Raw genomic sequence first — 19696 nt, forward strand, 5'->3', positions numbered from 1 at the left:
GAAATGTTTGGAGCTAAAGTTAGTCCATAGAAATCGCAGGTATTAGTCTCATACAACAACGCCCCCTATAGTTCGTTGCGATCGCGAATAGATTAGCCATATGCTGCTCGCTACGTGCTCTTGCGCGCCGAAGCCTATCAATTAAAAATGAAAACTGTTGCCAACGCGAGAAAAGAAATATCATCGATTTTATTGATACATACGTATTAGCGTTTCATATAATAGGATGGATACATATTATCAAAATTAATAAAGCATTAGTGTCAATAATAATATGGTGATTTCTTACGTCTCCCTAAAATGAATAAGCATCCTTTCACCATCGTCTTTGTTTTTTAGTACATAATTTTTTTTCTTCAAGTTTTAAAAAAAATACCAATTTACATATTACCAACATTAATGCAGCATCATTTTCGTCAATAATAGCATGATGATTTCTCACGGCTCTTTGTGAGAAATAAATATCTTTACTCCATCACTTTTTCTTTTTAATACATTGCTTATTTCTTTTATTTCACTATGCATATATTACCTAAATCAATTTTATCGTCATTGGCATCAATGGCAGTTTTTTACATATCTCCAAAATGAATTATTACCACATTCTCACTAATTTTGTCCTTAAATACATTTTTTTTTTCAATTCAATTATTGTTTATTTTAAATAAATATTTTTTAGAAACAAGTTTCAAAAGAAATACTATAAAAAAAATTAAAAATATCCCCAATGGAATCAGACAACTTTAAAAGCATAAATTTGGTGGCGTAAACCAAGCGTACTACCACATAATGTTTGTTCATTGAATTTATATGACACAGCGAATGTGAAATTACTAAATATTTAAATACGTGCAATAATCAATTTTTTGATCAAATTGAAATTTAAGTTCGAAATTATCACTAATGTTTTCTTTGAAATATGTAAAAAATAGATTTGTCTATAGATAATTTTAAAACAATGGCTAACGTTTAACCAATCAGGAAATTCTTTTTCGTTCATCCTTGTTGAACGATTCTTCTTAGAATATTCTATGTTGACAGTGACCTTCCTCGTGCTTCAAACTATCCGTATGCCAAGTTTCATCGATTTCGGTTGGATGGTTTGGGAATCTATAAGGACACACACACACATCCACATAGACATTTATTTTTATACATATATAGCTTAACGAAGTTACCATGGGTCACTAAAAATAAAGTGGTGACTAATAAAATACTAAAGTTTATTAAAACAAATTAAAATTAATAACTTTTCAGAGCATACTTTTTTCAGTTTGCGATTGAAAATGAATGCGAAGAATGTTTTGCTTTGAGTATGAATAATTTGAATTGTAGGTCAATGTACGACTAGAATAATTAAAGAGATAATAAATAAATTTAAATTTATACCACTTTTTACATCTTTAGTCGCTTGTGGCGTCCCTGTATTAATACATTTTCTTTGCTACCATAAGGAAAATTAACAATCATTATTTCTGAAACTACGGAAATTCCGTAGTAGTTAGTGCAGGGGTCTGTTTAGGTTTTTCTGTGAGGTACCTATTTTGTGAAAATTTAGACATAATTTGTGAAAAATTTAAAATTATATTTAAAAAATCAACACAAAAATATGATAAAAATTGGATTTATTGTTTCTTAAGAGATACAAAAATAAAATTTTAAGAAAAAGTATTTTGTGAAACTACCGTTTTTCCTAAGGTTGAATTTGTGAAGGTACCGCTAAACGGTAGTAAATTCGGCCTGGACAGGCCCTGTAGTGGGTAAAGGAACAACTACATACAAACCAGTGAATACAGTCAGAAAAATTACATGTTGGAGTTAAATTGACAAATCAAAATAAATCTAGTAATCATTTCAAACTGTGTTTTAAATTGTCATGAAATGTTAAATCATGAAAGCATAAAATAATATCATCGTTTAAAATTGATGATATTGTGTAAAGCTCAAAGTCGAGTAAGGTTTTAGTTCATCGATTCTTAAATATTCCACCCCGGACAAGAAAAGAAAAAAAGTTTCATGGTTTGGATGGTTTGTTCAAATTTTCGAAGAAATAACAATGAGAACACGGAATTAATATAAAGCCGCTCAGTTACCAGATGAATCACGTAGTTTGAATTTAAGACAAAGCATTCGTCCAAAAAAAAAAAAAATGGAGTGATTCAGCCGATTCGCGTTAAAATAAAAGTAACAAAATTAGTCGGAAAATCAGTATTAATCCCAAGATCGAATCACTCATATGCATATTAGTCATTCGCCATCAAAATGCAATGAAAATCAAATTATGTCTCAGTGAAATAACCTTCGACGCGTAATGTAGATGAAATTCCATCGCAGCCTGCAAGGACATTTATGGGGAAATAAAACCCATCTCACCAAACTCAGATCTTTACCTTCACTTGATAATACCAGTTTCTCCTCTCCTCTAGATATTCCATAACATTTCTTTTCCAAGGCGTAAGCANTTGACAAATCAAAATAAATGTAGCAATCATTTCAAATTGTGTTTTAAATTGTCATAAAATGTTAAATCATGAGAGCATTAAACAATAACATCGCTTAAAATTAATGATATTGTGTAAAAAGCTCGAAGTAAAGTTCCAAGTCGAGTAAGTTTCGATCATCGATTCTTAAATATTCAACCCCGGGCAAGAAAAAGAATCAAGGCTTCATGATTTTGATGGTTTGTTCAAATTTTCGAAGAAATAACAATGAGAACACGGGATTTATATAAAGCCGCTCAGTTACCAGATGAATCACGTAGTTTGAATTTAAGACAAAGCATTCGTCCAAAAAAAAAAAAAATGGAGTGATTCAGCCGATTCGCGTTAAAATAAAAGTAACAAAATTAGTCGGAAAATCAGTATTAATCCCAAGATCGAATCACTCATATGCATATTAGTCATTCGCCATCAAAATGCAATGAAAATCAAATTATGTCTCAGTGAAATAACCTTCGACGCGTAATGTAGATGAAATTCCATCGCAGCCTGCAAGGACATTTATGGGGAAATAAAACCCATCTCACCAAACTCAGATCTTTACCTTCACTTGATAATACCAGTTTCTCCTCTCCTCTAGATATTCCATAACATTTCTTTTCCAAGGCGTAAGCAGACGATAATGTCTTAACTTCCGTGACCTCCATTAATGCCTGATGAGGCTTGGAAATAGCTACAAGGGAGAAAAATCGAATTCTTTTCGTGATGAGTCATAGAACCATAAAGCAGATCAAATTGCTTGTTTACCAAGAGAAACAAAGAATTGATTATTTTTCACCCACTTTAATGCGAACGGAGATGATTACGAGGATCGGAGCAGAAATTGAGTATAATCATAAAAAAAAAAATTTTAAAATGTTTTTAGAAAAGTAACCAAGCTTCAACGCAATACTATTATGGTATTAAATGTAATATTCCTTATAAACTCTCTTGGAATAAACATTCAAAATAAACTTCAATTTGCCGGAAACATTTCTCTACATAGCGGTAAAAATAATTATCGTTTGTCCGTTTCGCGGGCTTTCATTGGTCAGAAAAATTACGTGATATAATAATTAATATTAAAGAAGATCCAAATGTATACTTTAGTTGAATATATACTGAAGAAATAAATAGAAAGCATTTCACTACCTCTTTAATTGCAAAAATAAGATTTCACGCAAAATGTGTAATGTAAAATTACAGTTTTGATTACGTTAATTGACCATATAAAATTATTTACCGTTACGTTAATTTACCATCTAAAACGTGTCTAAATGGTAAATTAACGTAACAATTGGCAATGGTAATTTACCATCTGCATTGCAATGATAATTTACCATTTGCGTTACAATGGTAATTTACCATTTACGTTACGTTAATCTATCATGTAAACCTTTTTAAATGATAAATTAACATTACCAGTAGCAATATTAATTTACCACTTTAGAAAAGTTTTGGCAGAAGGCTACATTTATTTAATCTTCTCTATAAAAATTAATCTAAAACTGAAACCAACTCTCGTTAAAAAGACATATTGGTTATGAAAACATTCTCACTCTCTTAAAGTATGATGCGTAAATTCTAGATACAAAAGAAAATATTGATCTCGCAATTCGGAATATCACCGAAGAAATACAGCATGCATACGAAAAAGCTATCGATCACACACAGAGAAAAGTCATCTACTGGAGGCTTCCTAAAGATATAAAAAAAATCTAAAATTAAATAAGAAAATTAATAATGCAAAATTCTCATACCAACGCTGAAACTCGAAATTGACAGCCTAGTTAGAGGAATTAAAGAAAAATGTAAAGAACACAAAACCACTTAATGGAATCAAAAATTAGCAAGTCTCTGAACTGATGGTGAATCCTTTGTGGATATGGCAAAATCCTTGAAGACCAAACATGTAACTTAGACTGTCCAAATGGTAAGATGTACTTAGAAAAAGAAAAAGTTATCATTTTTGAGGAGGCTATAGAAAAACAATTTTCATTATTAACCAAGCTGCAAGCATCATCAGAATGCAGATTTGGATGAATACAATAATGTTATTCAGAATCAAATCAACCTGAATACAATGGATAACATAAATGAGCAAGAAATCTATAAAGCCATTCAGAGACTAAAAGATTTAAAAAAAAACACCGAGATATGATCATATCAATAACCGTATGGCTAGTGCCCTACCATACAACAGCTACGTAAAATTTATAATGCATGCTTGAATATGAAATATTACCCCTATATCTGGTTATTTTCTTTGCGAAACTTGGCAACAACTCAGCGAAACCCGAAATTTATCGACCCATTGCTCTGCTGTCAACACTTGATAAGATTTTTGAGTCAAAAGCTTTCGACTTCGTCCGGCACGAAGGCCTCATAGTCAAACTAAAACAATTTAATGTCCCCGTAGATATAATCAAATTTTTTACATCACCAACAGAAAATTTACAATAAAATTAAGCAAGGTCTTTTTCTGAAGCCAATATCATAGGTGCAGTTGTGTCTTAACGAGCCCATCCTATACCTAATCTACAATTCTGATTTTCCAGCTAATGAAAACACACAAGAGATGGCAGCTTACTATGCAGATGAGAAAGCACTGATATACCATCACGAAAATCCAATTGTTAAAAATTTGCAAGAACTAACCGTTCTTCTTTCCCCTAATTAACTAATAAATGAAACAATTTCCCGTCTTGAGTAGACATCGGCCTCTTAATTAAAGAATTCTATTTAACTATAAAAAATATCGTTGCTAACCTACAAATTCATAAAGAAATTTTAAATATGAATGGCCTTTGAGGATAGCTTCCAATATTTCTCCCACCTTTTGATCAATGATATCAATTAAATTAATCAAAATAAATATAAACTATCAAAATGCAGTTAAGTTGAAAATATTAAACAAAAAGCACAAAATAAAAAATAAAGTTTCTGAATTTAAGTAATAAATCTGGATATAGGAGCTTAACCCGGTGTCCACATCTGGTGACCATAGGTTTAAGGTCTTTCGTTAACTCAAGAACAGAATTTTCCTTTGGTTTTTCTAGAATGAAATTGTTGAATCTAAATTAATTCTTGTTTTTTTCTGTAGAATATAAAGGCAATGGTTTCCACTTACCTTATATGGACCGCCTTTTTTGAATATCAATTAACTTTTATTGATTTTAAAACTACAATGTGATAAAAGATGATGAATTTACATCAAATGGGATGATTCATGATAATTAAAAATGATGATTAAGCAACTTAATAGCGACAAGTCGCTTCTCGAGTTACATTGCATCGATTTTAAAGTTTTAGAAAACAAAAAGTTAATATTCTCTTCTGCTCTCGCAGCGCCATCTGGAGACAGTTTTCGGGCTTGCGACAGTAATTGTTTTTTTGTTTTTTTTTCTTTCTAAATGTCGCAATAACGGTTGAATTATCAGACTCCATTTCTGATATTTCAAGAGAGAATAATCTTTGCATGAGAGGAATCAGTTACCCAGATTTTGCTTTAACTCAGACAACTCAAATCTTTCCGTCTTTTCCTGGATATGTTTCGATTACTCTAGCTAATGGCCTTATTACCTTTCGATTGTTGTCACATTCGACGAGAACAATATCCCCTACTTTAAGTTGCTACGATATTGATGTTAGTGTGATGGACGTTGAACAAGAAGACTGAGAAATTCTAATCTAAATCTACCCTTCAGGATGTTTCGCAAACTCTGAAGATGCCTCAGTCTCTTGTTGGTATTAGTTCTATCTAGATCAGTGTTCCTTAACCTTTTGATGTAATGGACCTCTTTTAAAAAATTTTAACAAGTCACGGACCACCCCCCTGTGAAAAAAATAATTGCAAAAAACGTCAATTATTAGAAAACATTTAATTTTATTATTTTAATAGTATACAAAATTTTTAAAATTAAAATTTTTAATGTGAAGGTTGCTGCTGCTTTTCCTTACTTAACAAATTGAATTGGGGGATGGTTTTCAACAAAGCAAACGGGCATATCATGTTCAACATTCAATCGATTTCGATGTTATGTTTTTATTGTCACAATTGTGGGAAATCCCGCTCTGCAAAGATACACTGTAGCAAACGGAATTATAGCTGCCATAACTCGCTTTACAAGCAATGGGTAGGCTTCCAAACATTTTAAAAATTAGTAGTCAGCGGACCCCCAAAATATAACTCATGGACCCCTTAGGGGTTCATGAACCACAGGTTAAGAAACCCTGATCTAGATGGATGATTGAAGTCAGGTGCTCCAGAGACTGTAATTTCACCTAAAAACATAGACAGCGTTGAAGGAATCAGACTATCAGAGTTCTCTCCGACGTAAGTTAGAGGTTTTGAGTCCACAGTAGCTTTCACAGTCGTGCAGCCCACTCGTTAACTCTTTGTAATTCAGAAGTCCTAAAATTCGTTGCAAAGGTTTCTTAATCGTTTGTACAAGGTGTTCTCAAAAACCACTTCACCAGGGCTCGGCATATGGACTATATTTCCACTGGATCTTATTAATAGTGCTTTCCATCTCAATAACATTCCAATCAATTGTCTTCGAGAGATTGTTGGCACCATCGAACAGTTCCAAAAAAACTGCCCTAAAAACAGCTTAGATGAAAAGTAGGATCCAGGATTTACACTTATTCGCCAAAATTAATAAGCCGGCTAAACCGACTCCAACAATTTCAAAAGCATTCGCACCTCTGACTCTATCTCCAGGTGAAGTAGATGGCACAGCTTGTAGTCTTCTAAATCTCATGCTTCTTGATAAAGCTTCTCGAAACGTTGATCTGCTTTTAATGATCAAGAATGTTTCTCTAAATTTTGAGATCAATGCATGTATTCTGGCATGAGAAAACTTAAGATGGTTTAAGATAACTTAAGATTTTTTTTAAAAAAGTCATAACTAATGCAAGTTTTCGTTAGAATAACTGATTCGTTGGAAAACCAATTTAAAAGTGGCATCTCTAAAATTATGGGTGGAATTCTTTTCCACAGTATCATAAGTATGAATACAACCTACCAAATGTGAGTCGTAGAGGCTCAGGGGATAAAGCATTCGCCTTCCCAGTGATGGTTAGTCAGTACGAATGCCGCACCCAGTTCGCGCTGACCTCAGTGCTAACGTAAAATATCTTCAGTGGTAGACGGTTCATGGGTTAGAGACCCCTTGCAGTTAGGCTAACCGTGGGATATTTTCGTGGTTTCCCTCTCCATGAATAACAATTGCGGGTTAATTCCATCAAAAAGTCCTTCACGTAGGCAAAATTTTCCTCAATACTTGATTTAGGAGTTCTCTTGTTTTCTGCATTGGATTTAAAATTACAAGACCACGGAGTTCTACTTCGGCAGTTGTAAACTCGAAATTGGGTTAGCTGTTCAAATACGGTTATACGGTTAAATACGGTTTAAAAAAACGAAAAAAAACTTCAAGAGGAAAATACGAATGCAATCCACAAACAGCAAAATCAAATATTATTCAGAATTTATTTCATTAATATTTTTTTTTATTTTGCTACTATAGGGAAACGTGAAAATACAGTCTTTTATTGTACCAGAAGAATTGTTTAATACGAAAAATTTTGCTACCTTCTTTATTTTTCTTTGGAACCATAGAAATTTACTCGATCTCGTTTCACTTTTAATGATCAAAATCGCAATAATAAGATTTCTTTGTATCCGAGCCCTTCCGGTTCCGAGACTTAATATACATATGAAAAATGCTGAATCTCGTTATAAAGCCGAAATTTGCGAGGAGAAAAATCAAATTAAAAGCACAAATAAGATTTTTTTTTATTTACAGGTCAAAAGATTTAATAATACTTAATTTTTGACACTATAATATTTAGTTATTTATTATTATTTTATTTTAAAACCGGCGTTGAAAATCCTGCCCAACTAACCCGCATTCGCTTTACTTGAAGAGGAAAACCTCCACGGTTAGCCCGGCGATAAAGGGACTCTAACCCATAATCCATCAACCACTGAGGACCTTTTACGTCAGCACTGTGGTCGGTGTGAGCTGGGTGCGGAATTTGTATCTACCAAACATCGTTGGGATTCGAACCCGGTTCACATCATTGGCAGGCGAACGCTCTATCCCCTGGGCCACTACGGTTCTATTACTATTACTGTAATTAATAATTGAGCAAACAGATACTGGTACATTTGTTCAGCTAGAACAGTGGTTCCCAACCTTTTGTGGACCATCGCCCCCCTCTTGGGGTTGGCTGACACATATCGCCCCTTTCTCTTTTTGCTCAAGAAACCATTCATTGTTGCTTGTGAGCAACCGAACACTGAAAATATGCTATGTTATTTGATTTTAATTTAAATTGTAANGGTTTTAAATTATTCATGATACGGTCATTTCAATGACTATCTCATGTCTTCGTGACTATGATGTCAACAATGATTCAATTCTTTATAAACAGTTTCTTTTCGATGAAAAAAGCTTGGATAAAATTTTGACATTGTTTTGAAACATTAACAGTAAAATGACATAAAACTGAAATTAAAATTTTACAATGTCAGCTTTGATTATAAAACATGATTGGCTAAAAACGAAAACATAACCCAAAAAATCTTCAATTTTTAAAAAAAATATTTTTGTACGTATGTGATGTATTTTAATTTAAGATCAATCATTTAAATTAATGATCTCATTAGTGATTTTGTGTTAATTTGCACAAAAGTTAGAGTTTTATTCGTTAGAGTCTTAAAGTTTGTCTCGATTTTCTTGTTTTATTTTATTCCTTTTCTTTTAGATTTTTATTAATTTTACGGAAACATTTCGCATTGGCTTTATTTGATGATTTAAAAGAGTGGTAAAAAATATTTAGTTGAAATAATCATTGCAAAATTTTCTTTTTTTATGAGGCCTAGTGCATCAAAAAGCAAAATTTTGCAGGAAGAAAAAAAAACTCCTATTAAATAAGTTTTTTTCCTCCCGTTAACTGCTACCAAATTTAAATAAAAACTGTTCGTAGTTTCGATTTATATTCCTGTTAAATGCCAGTTGCAAAAAAAAGTTAAGACTTTTTGTTGTCATTAAGTCGTTTTTTTTTTTTTTTTTTTTTTTTTTTTTTTTTTTTTTAAAGAAAAACCTTTTTATTGTTATATATCTGTATGCAATTTTGTAGAATTTATTAAACGAAATTTCTTTAAAATGTGTACAGCGTATGCAAGATTAACACCCACCTACTGTTACATCCGCTTAAAGTAGTACCGCTCTTTTTATTTTATTTTATAACCGTCGTTGAACAGCCGACCCAATTTTGAGTTTATGACACTAATGTTCAACTCCGTAGCCTCGTAATTTAAAACCCAATCCAGAAGACAAGGAAACTCCTGGATCAGTACCCCCAGAGGTATTGATCTGCTATGGGACTTTGCGACTCGACAGATTTAACGTGCATCAGTCACCATTTACGACACGGGGAGTCTTCGGCCGGCGGGGATCGAACCCACGAACTCTAGGACATGGGTCCAGTGCCCTACCAACCAGGCTACTATTACCGCTCAAGACGGGATTGACAACAACCGAATGGAATCATATCGTCTTCAGTGATGAATCCAAGCTTGATTTTAGGCAATGGAGGCCCAGTAATGAACGCGTTAATCCTTCCTGCGCACCACTTCTACAGCTAGTGTAATGGTATGGGGTGCCATAGCATACGACACACGATCATCCCTAATATTGGTCCATGGCGTCATAAGCCCAGTAGAACATGATATTCTTCAGCCACATACGTTGCCACTCATGGAAGGGCTCCCAAAAGCCATTTTCACCCAGCAATGCTCGGCACCACCCAGCAAGGGTATAATGGGGATGCATTCGCTACAATACCACCCTTCACTGGCCTGCTTGATCCCCAGATTTGTCACTGAACGAGCATATTTTCGATAATTTGATCCGAGTTTAGCCTGCATTCCAGCAAGAGGTGGCCGAAGAAAGAAGGTACTAAAAACTTGATTCATTTATATTTTTTCCTGAAATAAATATTTTTCCTTTCATTTTTTAATAACTTGCTTATTTCAACGTTACACTTACGTATGTGAAATTTCATTTCCTTCTGACAATTCTTTCTAGGTGCGTTAATTATTACGGCAATGAGTAGGTCTAAGAATAAGACAGGTAGTAGTATCATCTAATTACATTTTAATATTTTTTTTTGCTATAATTTATACTTCAGTCGCAAAAATAAAAAATACAAAAAAGATTTTTCAAGGATTTGTTATATTGCTTTTATATAGGGGAAAGTTGAACAAAACGGGATACCATTATTGTTTTTATTTACTAGGGAAAATCTGTTAAAGAGAACGACACTTTATTTTTTTTTATAGCTACATTACTTATTGAAGCTCAGAAAAAAACATATTTTAAACTAATTTTAATGACTGTGAAATAGGAAAAAAAATCATTTTCCAAACTCTTACATATCCCGTTTTAGCATACCTGGGTCGGACAAAGCGGGATAGGGTTTTCAATGTTTAATTTTTTGCGTAAAACTAACTAAAAACATAATTAATTGACAGAAAACTGTAAAACAAAATTTCTAAAAATTTTATTTATGGGATTTTACTGCTTCTAACATTTTTATATAAACTGTTGTTTTATAATTAAGTACACAAAAATAATGATGCTACATAAGTTTTTAAAGATTTTATGAGTTTTCAACCATGAACACTTATTCCATCATTTTTACTGTCATCATTTGGAATATCATTTGGAGTAATCCTATGTTTACTTAACAGAGAATTCAAAAGTTCAAAAAACTTTTTAACTGCAGTGCGATTAAACCCTTTTTCTCGGATCACACCCGTGGGTTCTGGTTTTTGGAGGCTAAGTTCTTCATGCCTACCAAGAAATAATTGCAACCAACACTTCCCAGCCATTTTTTCCCTGTGTTAAAATTATGCTTAATATTGTTTCTCTCAGCTAACTCAAATGCTAGCATTCGTATGTCCGTTAGAGTTATACCAAATAATCTCTCTTCTAGAGCCAATACATGCTCACGCGTTTTTTCTTGTTCAGCATTGAATACTTTGATATTGTCTCTTATATGTCCAACTTTTTCACTGCTGCCAATCCAGGGGTCAATGTATTTGTACGAGCCTTTTTTACCTTTCTTTCAATATAGTAATAATAATATAGTAAAAGTATTAGGCCAACAAATAAATAGGTGGATAAAACGGGATATAAAAAAACTCTATCCCGTTTTATCCAACTCATAAGTATCCCGTTTTGTCAGACTCAGACACTTTTCAAAACAAACATGGCTGCTGCCTAAACGTGAAAGAAAAATTAGATTGACTAGACATGAGAATACTCGTTAATAAATGCTTCATCAAATGTAATACTCACCGGAATTGTAATCCTATATATATAGGCAGTACAATGTGAAAAACAACGCACGTAAATGTAGAAAGTGGCAAAAAAAAAATGGAGTAAAAAAGTTCTGAGACCTACAACTTTCTATCAACTAGTGATCTCGAGACTGTACGCACTAAAAATCATTTCTTTATCAAAATGAAACTTAAAATTAAAATTTAACTGGAATTCAACTAAGTTAGCCTTTATATTAAGTTAATCTTTATTAATATTAGCTTATATTAATTATAGGGTGAAAAAGACATAGGCAAAATTTAATTAAAATTGTGTGCAGAATTTTTTTAAAGAATAATGGCCACAACCCAGAATAATTTAAATAAGCGTTAGTAAGCGATAGTTCACTTTCAATTAACGTCCTAGCGGGGAAAAAAAGAAAAACAAAAAAAGAAAGAAAAAGAAGAAAGAGTGCCATAAATAGCAAACGGAATATTCTTACAGGATTATGATAATGTATTTTTGTTTCTTAATCTAACATTTTTGAGAGAATTTTTCTCTTACTCACTCAATTAAGAAAAAAGAAAGAAAAAAATTGTTTTTGCGATACCATCAGATTTTTACAAGTTTAACTTAATCAATTTTATTTCACACGGTTTTTTTTATTCAATAAAAAAATATATCTATCAACGACCACAGATCACAAATAAAGAAGGGAATAGAAAAGAAAAAAAATGCATTCATCATGCGTTTTAACTACAAATAGCTTGTCCTAAATGCCGCATGGCTCGTGACGTCATGCTCCATGCACAGCTGACGTCATTTAGAACAGAGAGTGAGTCATCGGGTTGTTGACGCAAAGGACCGGTGCTAACGTAAAGAAACATTCACAACTCAGATATCGGATCCTGCGCAGATCGCGGAGAGAGAGAGCTTGCAGGAAATTAACTTCCATACTCTTTTATTTTAAAATTAAAGAACTTTTCTAAGAAAAGTGGATTACTGTGAGTGTTCCATAAAACGAAGACCTCATTTAAACAGGTTAGTTTTATTTTTTCTTCTTAGTTTTTATTAATTCTAGTCATGAATGTTTACGTACAAATAAATGTAAAAGGAGATGAACAATTTTTCGTTCTCGATTTTTTGAATGACGTAATCCATTTAACGGAGTTCTCCATATATAATTTGATAATGAATGATGCCTATGCGTGATGGGAATAAGAAATTTAGCACATATGTTTACATTGGTAGCAATTTTTTCTGATACTGTTAATTTTTGAAAAGATAAAAATTTTGTAAATTAAACAAATTTAAATATTTGCTGTGATATTGTGCATATTACCGTAAATGTTCTCAGTAAAAAAAAATTTATTCGTTTGTTTATATATATATTTTTTTCTTTCCTTTTTACTTTAACACATAAGATTAAGGCAGAAAATGTTTTGCAAAAATTATGCAAAATCCTGTTGAATTTCAAAATAATAAAAACTATCTGTGTTTTTCATTTAAGTTGTAGAACTTGACTTATCCTAAATGAAATAAATGTTTTATTTTTTCTCTAAAATATACAAAATATTAATAAAGCTGAAATACTGCGCATGGGTTGGTTCGATTCACTTGTTTACTTTTTGAAATCTGTATATTTCATGTATAAGGTTTCTGTAAAAATATGTATACATAGTTTTATGTTTGCAAAATCGTTTTCTAGGGAAAATTTGCTGGCAATATTTTAGATACAATTCGAAAAATAATGAAACGAAATATTTAATTTACTAGATTTTAGGTAAACCAGATTTATTGTTAATATTGCTATCAATTAGTCATGTTATTCATTAATTGCTTCATAATTAAAAATTATAATTAAGATAATCACATAAGGTAAAAAGTGGTTATATACTTACATTTAAGTTGAGCGAATTTTTTTTTCCCCGTTAGCAACCACTTTCTATATTAAAAAACTTAGCATAGGTCTATTTAATTTCTAACTTGTTTGAAGGAGATGTATTTAATTTTTTTATCACAATATATTTTGGTTAATACAAATGTATCCCTATATATTCATAAATTTGAAAATTAAAATTTCTTTCTATCTATTTACCTTTTCGAAAAAAATTTACCTATCCGACAAGGACAAGCCTCGGCTCTAAGAAATTTAAATGTAATATTCTTTTTTCAACGTAGGAGGGTGTAATTTATTTTCGTAACATCTCATGTTTACTAAGCATTAAAAAAGAAAAAAAAACAACAATGGAATTAAAAGTGACATTTGTTTACTTTTCGTGTAACAAAATCCCTTTTTTTTATCACTTTTGAAATGTTTCATTATTTGTAAAACTTCTTGATTTTTTTCTAAATATATATATTTACATTTCAATAAAATTTTATTTTTAAGATAAGAAACAAACTTACAAGAAATTTAACAATCTGAAAAATCTAATTTTCCAGAAAAAGAAGAAAAAATTTTTTTAAAAAAACTAGCACTGAAACCATTTAATTTCTAGCTTATTTCGAGAGGGTGTTGTAAAATATTTGTGACCACCACAAACAATTGAAAATTAAGTCATATTTTCTTTACTTGTAATAGATTTTATAAGTAGATATATAAGTTATAATATTATGAAAGCAGCTGTGCACAATTTACTTTTCCGAAAAAAAAATAAAAAATTGAACTAGTTTTTTATTTCTGTTCTTCGAATAAGTAGGTTTATTTGTAATATAAGCTATTATTATTCAAAAAAAAAAAAAAAAAATACAGTGCGTAAAGAATAAACAAACCCCCCCTGTATAACTTTTCCCGAAAAAAAAGAAAGAAAAAACTGATTTTCAAACACAACTTTTTTGAAATTCGATTCCGCTCAAATTTTTTATTTTGTAATGTAAAATTACATTCTTTAAAATAACGTAACTTTTTTTTAACTTACAATTAAAAAAGTTTTGCGACTATTATTAAATAAAATTTTTAAAAAGTAATAAATATATCTACTAAAAGTTATTTTTGCATGAAATAATGTTTAAATAAATGTTTTTTATGATTTGTGCAAAAATTTTGCGATTTACAAAAAAAAGTTTTTGAGGTATGGTGAAATACGCAAAAAATAAAATTAACAATAAAAGATCCAAACATTAGACCGCTCTCTTGACGTAACTATTTGGACTATATTTTCCAAAAAGCAGCTTCTCCCTATATTTTGAGAAGAAATCTAAATCAGTCGAAAAAAAGGTATGTTTAATTTAAGAAAGTACGTTTTTTTGTCCGATTTTGTAACTTAAAATAGGGTCTGCACTAATTAATTAACATATTTGAGGTCACTCTTTTGAATCATAAAGTTTGAGTTCTGGAACGTAAATATCCAATCATTAGATGAAAAGTTATTCAGGGTGGTCCGTTTTTTTTTTTTTTTTTTTTTTTCGCGCTTTGTGCATACTCTAAGATATTTTACTTTTGCTCTATTTTATTCTAATACGATTAAAACTTCACGAAGTCGGAAATTTTAATTTTAGTTAGAAAATTTAGTTAAGATATTTAGCGCTCCACTGAGGTGATTTTCTTTATCTTTGTATTTTTGCAAAATATGAAATAGTTGATTAATTATTATTACATTATAATTGCACATACAAATACAGGATTGTGTGCTGCTTTTTACAAGTGGGCATATATGACCTTGACAAATTAGAGAAGAACATCACAAATACATCCAGGGTTAGAGTGGGATTCAAACCCTCTACCAAGTGCAAACCGTTAAGCCCCGTTCGACATGGGAGACTTAGATTAATAACTGTGTAGTTTAGAGGTAAAAATGAGTGCAATTTTAATTGTTTATATAATTGACTAAAATTACTGGAACAGTTTTTATCCTACCGCTATTTACCGACTATGCTGAAAAGATTAAAAAGAAACAATTAAGGTATACATACATAATAGAATTTATTTGTCCGTGAGTAATTATCGTTTCTGATTGCTCCAGTACAAGCTCTTTGGCTTCCTAGCTGTTTCCATTTTATCCCAAACAATTAAATGCTTCCAAATAAAAATTTAGTCTTATTTACTCCAGTTTGTTTTGAGACCTGCTCTTTTCACGCAGTTGTGCTAGGCTAGATTAGCGGTTCCCAAAAGCGAGCCCTATGATTCCGCTGAGCACTTTTTGGAGGAAAAACAAGTGATTTTTTAATGGTTTATATAAATGACTCAAATGACTGGAACCAACAGAGTACACCGCTATTTACAGAGTATCCTAAAAGAGTTTTAAAAAAAATAGAAAAAATGAGTCGAAAATTGCATCGATTAATTTTTTAGTCATCGATTCTTTATACATACATATTTTATTTTATTTTATGACCGCCGTTGAACAGTCGACCCAATTTTTGGGTTTACGACTACAAATGTTCAACGCCGTAGCCTTGTAATTTTGAACCAATCCAGAAGACAAGGAAACTTCTGTATCGGTACCCCCAGAGGTATTGATTTGTTATACATACATATTAGAATTTTTTATCCTTTTTGATTGCTCTAGTCCGCTTAAATAGATCTACTCTTTGGCTTGCTAGCTTTTCCCATTTTACCTCAAGACATTTACTGCATCAAAGTAAAAATTTTATTCAGGTTCTATTCACGCAACTCCGAAGTCACTAAAAATATTCCGTGACGTCATGCTCCATGCACAGCTGACGTCATTTAGAACAGAGAGTGAGTCATAATGTTTGTANATAATTTGATAATGAATGATGTCTATGTGTGATGGGAATATAAAATTTTGCACATATGTTTACATTGGTAGCAATTTTTTCTAATAATGTCAATTTTTGATAAGACAAAAATTTTGCAAATTAAACAATTTTAAATATTTGCTGTGATATTGTGTAATTACCGTAAATGTTCTCAGTAAAAAAAGTTTTTCGTTTGTTTATATATTTTTTTTTCCTTTTTAATTTAACACATAAGATTACGGTAGAAAATGTTTTGCAAAAATTATGCAAAATTTTGTTGAATTTCAAAATAATGAAAATTATCTATGTTTTGCATTTTAAGTTGTGGAACTTGATTTATCCTAAATGAAATAAATGTTTTATTTTTTCCCTAAAATATACAAAATATTAATAAAACTGAAATACTGCTCATGGGTTGGTTCGATTCAGTTGTTTACTTTTTGAAATCTGTATATTTCATGTATAAGGTTTCTGTAAAAATATGTATACATAGTTTTATATTTGCAAAATCGTTTTCTAGGGAAAATTTGCTGGCAATATTTTAGATACAATTCGGAAAATAATGAAATGAAATATTTAATTTACTAGATTTTAGATAAACATGATTTATTGTTAATATAGCTATTAATTAGTCATGTTATTCATTAATTGCTTCACAATTAAAAATTACAATTATGATAATCGCATAAGGTAAAAAGTGGTTATATGATTACATTTAAATTGAACAAATTTTTTTTTTCCTTTAGCAACCACTCTCTATATTAAAAAGCTTAGAATAGGTCCATTTAATTTCTAACTTGTTTGAAGAAGATGTATTTAATTTTTTTATCACAATATATATTGGTTAATACAAATGTATCCCTATATACTCATAAATTTGAAAATTAAAATTTCTTTCTATCTATTTACCTTTTCGAAAAAAAATTATCTATCCGACAAGGACAACTCTCGACCCTAAAAAAATTTACGTTATTTTTTTCAACGTATGATGGTGTAGTTTATTTTCGCAACTTCTCGTGTTTACTAAACATTGAAAAAGAAGAAGAAAAAAAAAACAATTACATTAAAAGTGACATTTGTTTACTTTACGTGCAATATCCTAAGAATGTAGGGGGGGGGGGGGGANGGGGGTACTGGAGAGAACGGCGTATATGTAACAAACTGGATATGTAACAAAATCCCTTTTTTTTTTATCACTTATGAAATTTTTTATTATTTGTAAAACTTCTTGATTTTTTTTCTAATTACATGTATGTTTATATTTCAATAAAATTTTATTTTCATGATAAGAAACAAACTTACAAGAAATATAACAATCTAAACAATCTAATTTTCCAGGAAATGGAAGGAAAAAAAAAAAACTAGCACTAAAACCATTTAATTTCTAGCTTATTTCAAGAGGGTGTTGTAAAATATTTGTGACCACCACAAACAATTGAAAATTAAGTCATATTTTTTTACTTGTAATAGATTTTATAAGTAGATATATAAGTTATAAGATTATAAAAGCAGTTGTGTACAATTTACTTTTCCGGAAAATAAAAAAATATTAAACTAATTTTTTTTCTGTTTTTCGAAAAAGTAGGTTTAATTGTAATATATGCTATTACTGTTCGGGAAAAAAAAAGGTAAAGTGCATAAAAAATAAACAGACCCCCAGAATAACTTTTCCTGAAAAAAAAATTTTTTTTTTGAGGCACAACTTTGAAATTTGATTACACTCAAATTTTGTATTTTACCATGTAAAATTACATTCTTTAAAATAACTTAAAAATTTTTTAACTTACTATTAAAAAATTTATGCGATTATTATTAAATAAAAATTTTAAAAAAATAATAAAAATTTTTAAAAAAATAATAAATATCTACTAAAAGTTATTTTTGCATGAAATAATCTTTAAATAAATGAATTTTATGATTTGTGTAAAAACTTTGCAGATTGCATAAAAAGTTTTTGAGGTATGGTGAAATACGCAAAAAATGAAATTAATATTAAATGGTCCAAACATTAGACAGCTCTCTTGACCTAATTATTTGGACTATATTTCCCAGGTAGCGGTTTCCCCCTATATTTTGAGAAGAAATCTAAATCAGTCGAAAAAAAGTTTTCGCCTGTTGTTTATTTTAAAAAAGTACGTTCTTGTGTCCGATTTTGTAACTTAAAATAGGATTTGCACTAATTAATTAAAATATGAGGTCACTCTTTTGAACCATAAAGTTTGAGTCCCGGAACGTAAGAATCCAATCATTAGATAAAAAGTTATTCACGTAGTCTATTTATTTATTTAATTTTTTTTTTCTTTCTTTTTTTTGCGCTCTGTACATACTCTAAGAAAATGTCATCTGCTTAATTTTATTCTAATTCGATTAAAACTTCGCAAGGTCAAAAATTTTAATTTTAGTTAGAAAATTTAATTAAGGAATTTTATCGATTCAATGAGGGGACTATCTTTATTTTTGTATTTTTTTAAAATATGAAGTAGTTGGTTTATTTATTATTATATTACAATTGCACATACAAATACGAGATTGTGTACTGCTCTTTACAATTGGGCATATATGATCTTGACAAATTAGAGAAGAACATCACAAATACACCAAGGGTTAGAGTGGGATTCAAACCCTCTACCTCTAAACTCGACATGGGAGACTTAGACATGGAGCTCCGCTCGACATGGGAGACTTAGATTAATAACTGTTTAGTTTAGAGGTAAAAATTAGTGCCATTTTAATTGTTTATATAATTGACTAAAATTACTGGAACAGTTTTTATCCTACCGTTATTTACCGACTATCCTGAAAAGATTAAAAAAAACAATTACGTTATACATACATAATAGAATTTTTTTGTCCATGAGTAATTATCGTTTCTGATTGTTCCAGTACAAGCTCTTTGGCTTCCTAGCTTTTTCCATTTTATCCCAAACCACTAACTGCTTTAAAATAAAAATGTAGTCTTACCTACTCCAGCTTGTTTTGAGACCTGCTCTTTTCACGCAGTTGTGCTAGGTAGGCTAGATTAGTGGTTCCCAAAAGCGAACCCTATCATTCCGCTGAACACTTTTTGGAGGAAAGACAAGTGAATTTTTAATGGTTTATATAAATGACTAAAATGACTGGAACCCACAGAGTACACCACTATTCACAGAGTATCCTAAAAGAGTTTTAAAAAAAATAGAAAAA

The 19696-nt window shown here is 30.6% G+C and overlaps 2 protein-coding genes across 2 annotated transcripts in view; one reads left to right on the plus strand and one right to left on the minus strand.

Moving 5' to 3' along the window:
* The window catches only part of LOC107451212 (uncharacterized), an 83803-nt gene that overhangs the window by 28678 nt on the left and 35429 nt on the right, over positions 1 to 19696 (minus strand). The window lies entirely within an intron of this gene.
* The window catches only part of LOC107451213 (dual specificity protein phosphatase 10), a 29523-nt gene continuing 22339 nt past the window's right edge, over positions 12513 to 19696 (plus strand). The window contains exon 1 of the mRNA XM_043043296.2: positions 12513 to 12850. The gene's annotated coding sequence lies outside the window, so the exon portion shown is untranslated. The remainder of the gene's footprint in view (positions 12851 to 19696) is intronic.

This window comes from Parasteatoda tepidariorum, chromosome 5, assembly GCF_043381705.1.
Source record: "Parasteatoda tepidariorum isolate YZ-2023 chromosome 5, CAS_Ptep_4.0, whole genome shotgun sequence".
Classification (NCBI taxonomy): domain Eukaryota; kingdom Metazoa; phylum Arthropoda; class Arachnida; order Araneae; family Theridiidae; genus Parasteatoda; species Parasteatoda tepidariorum.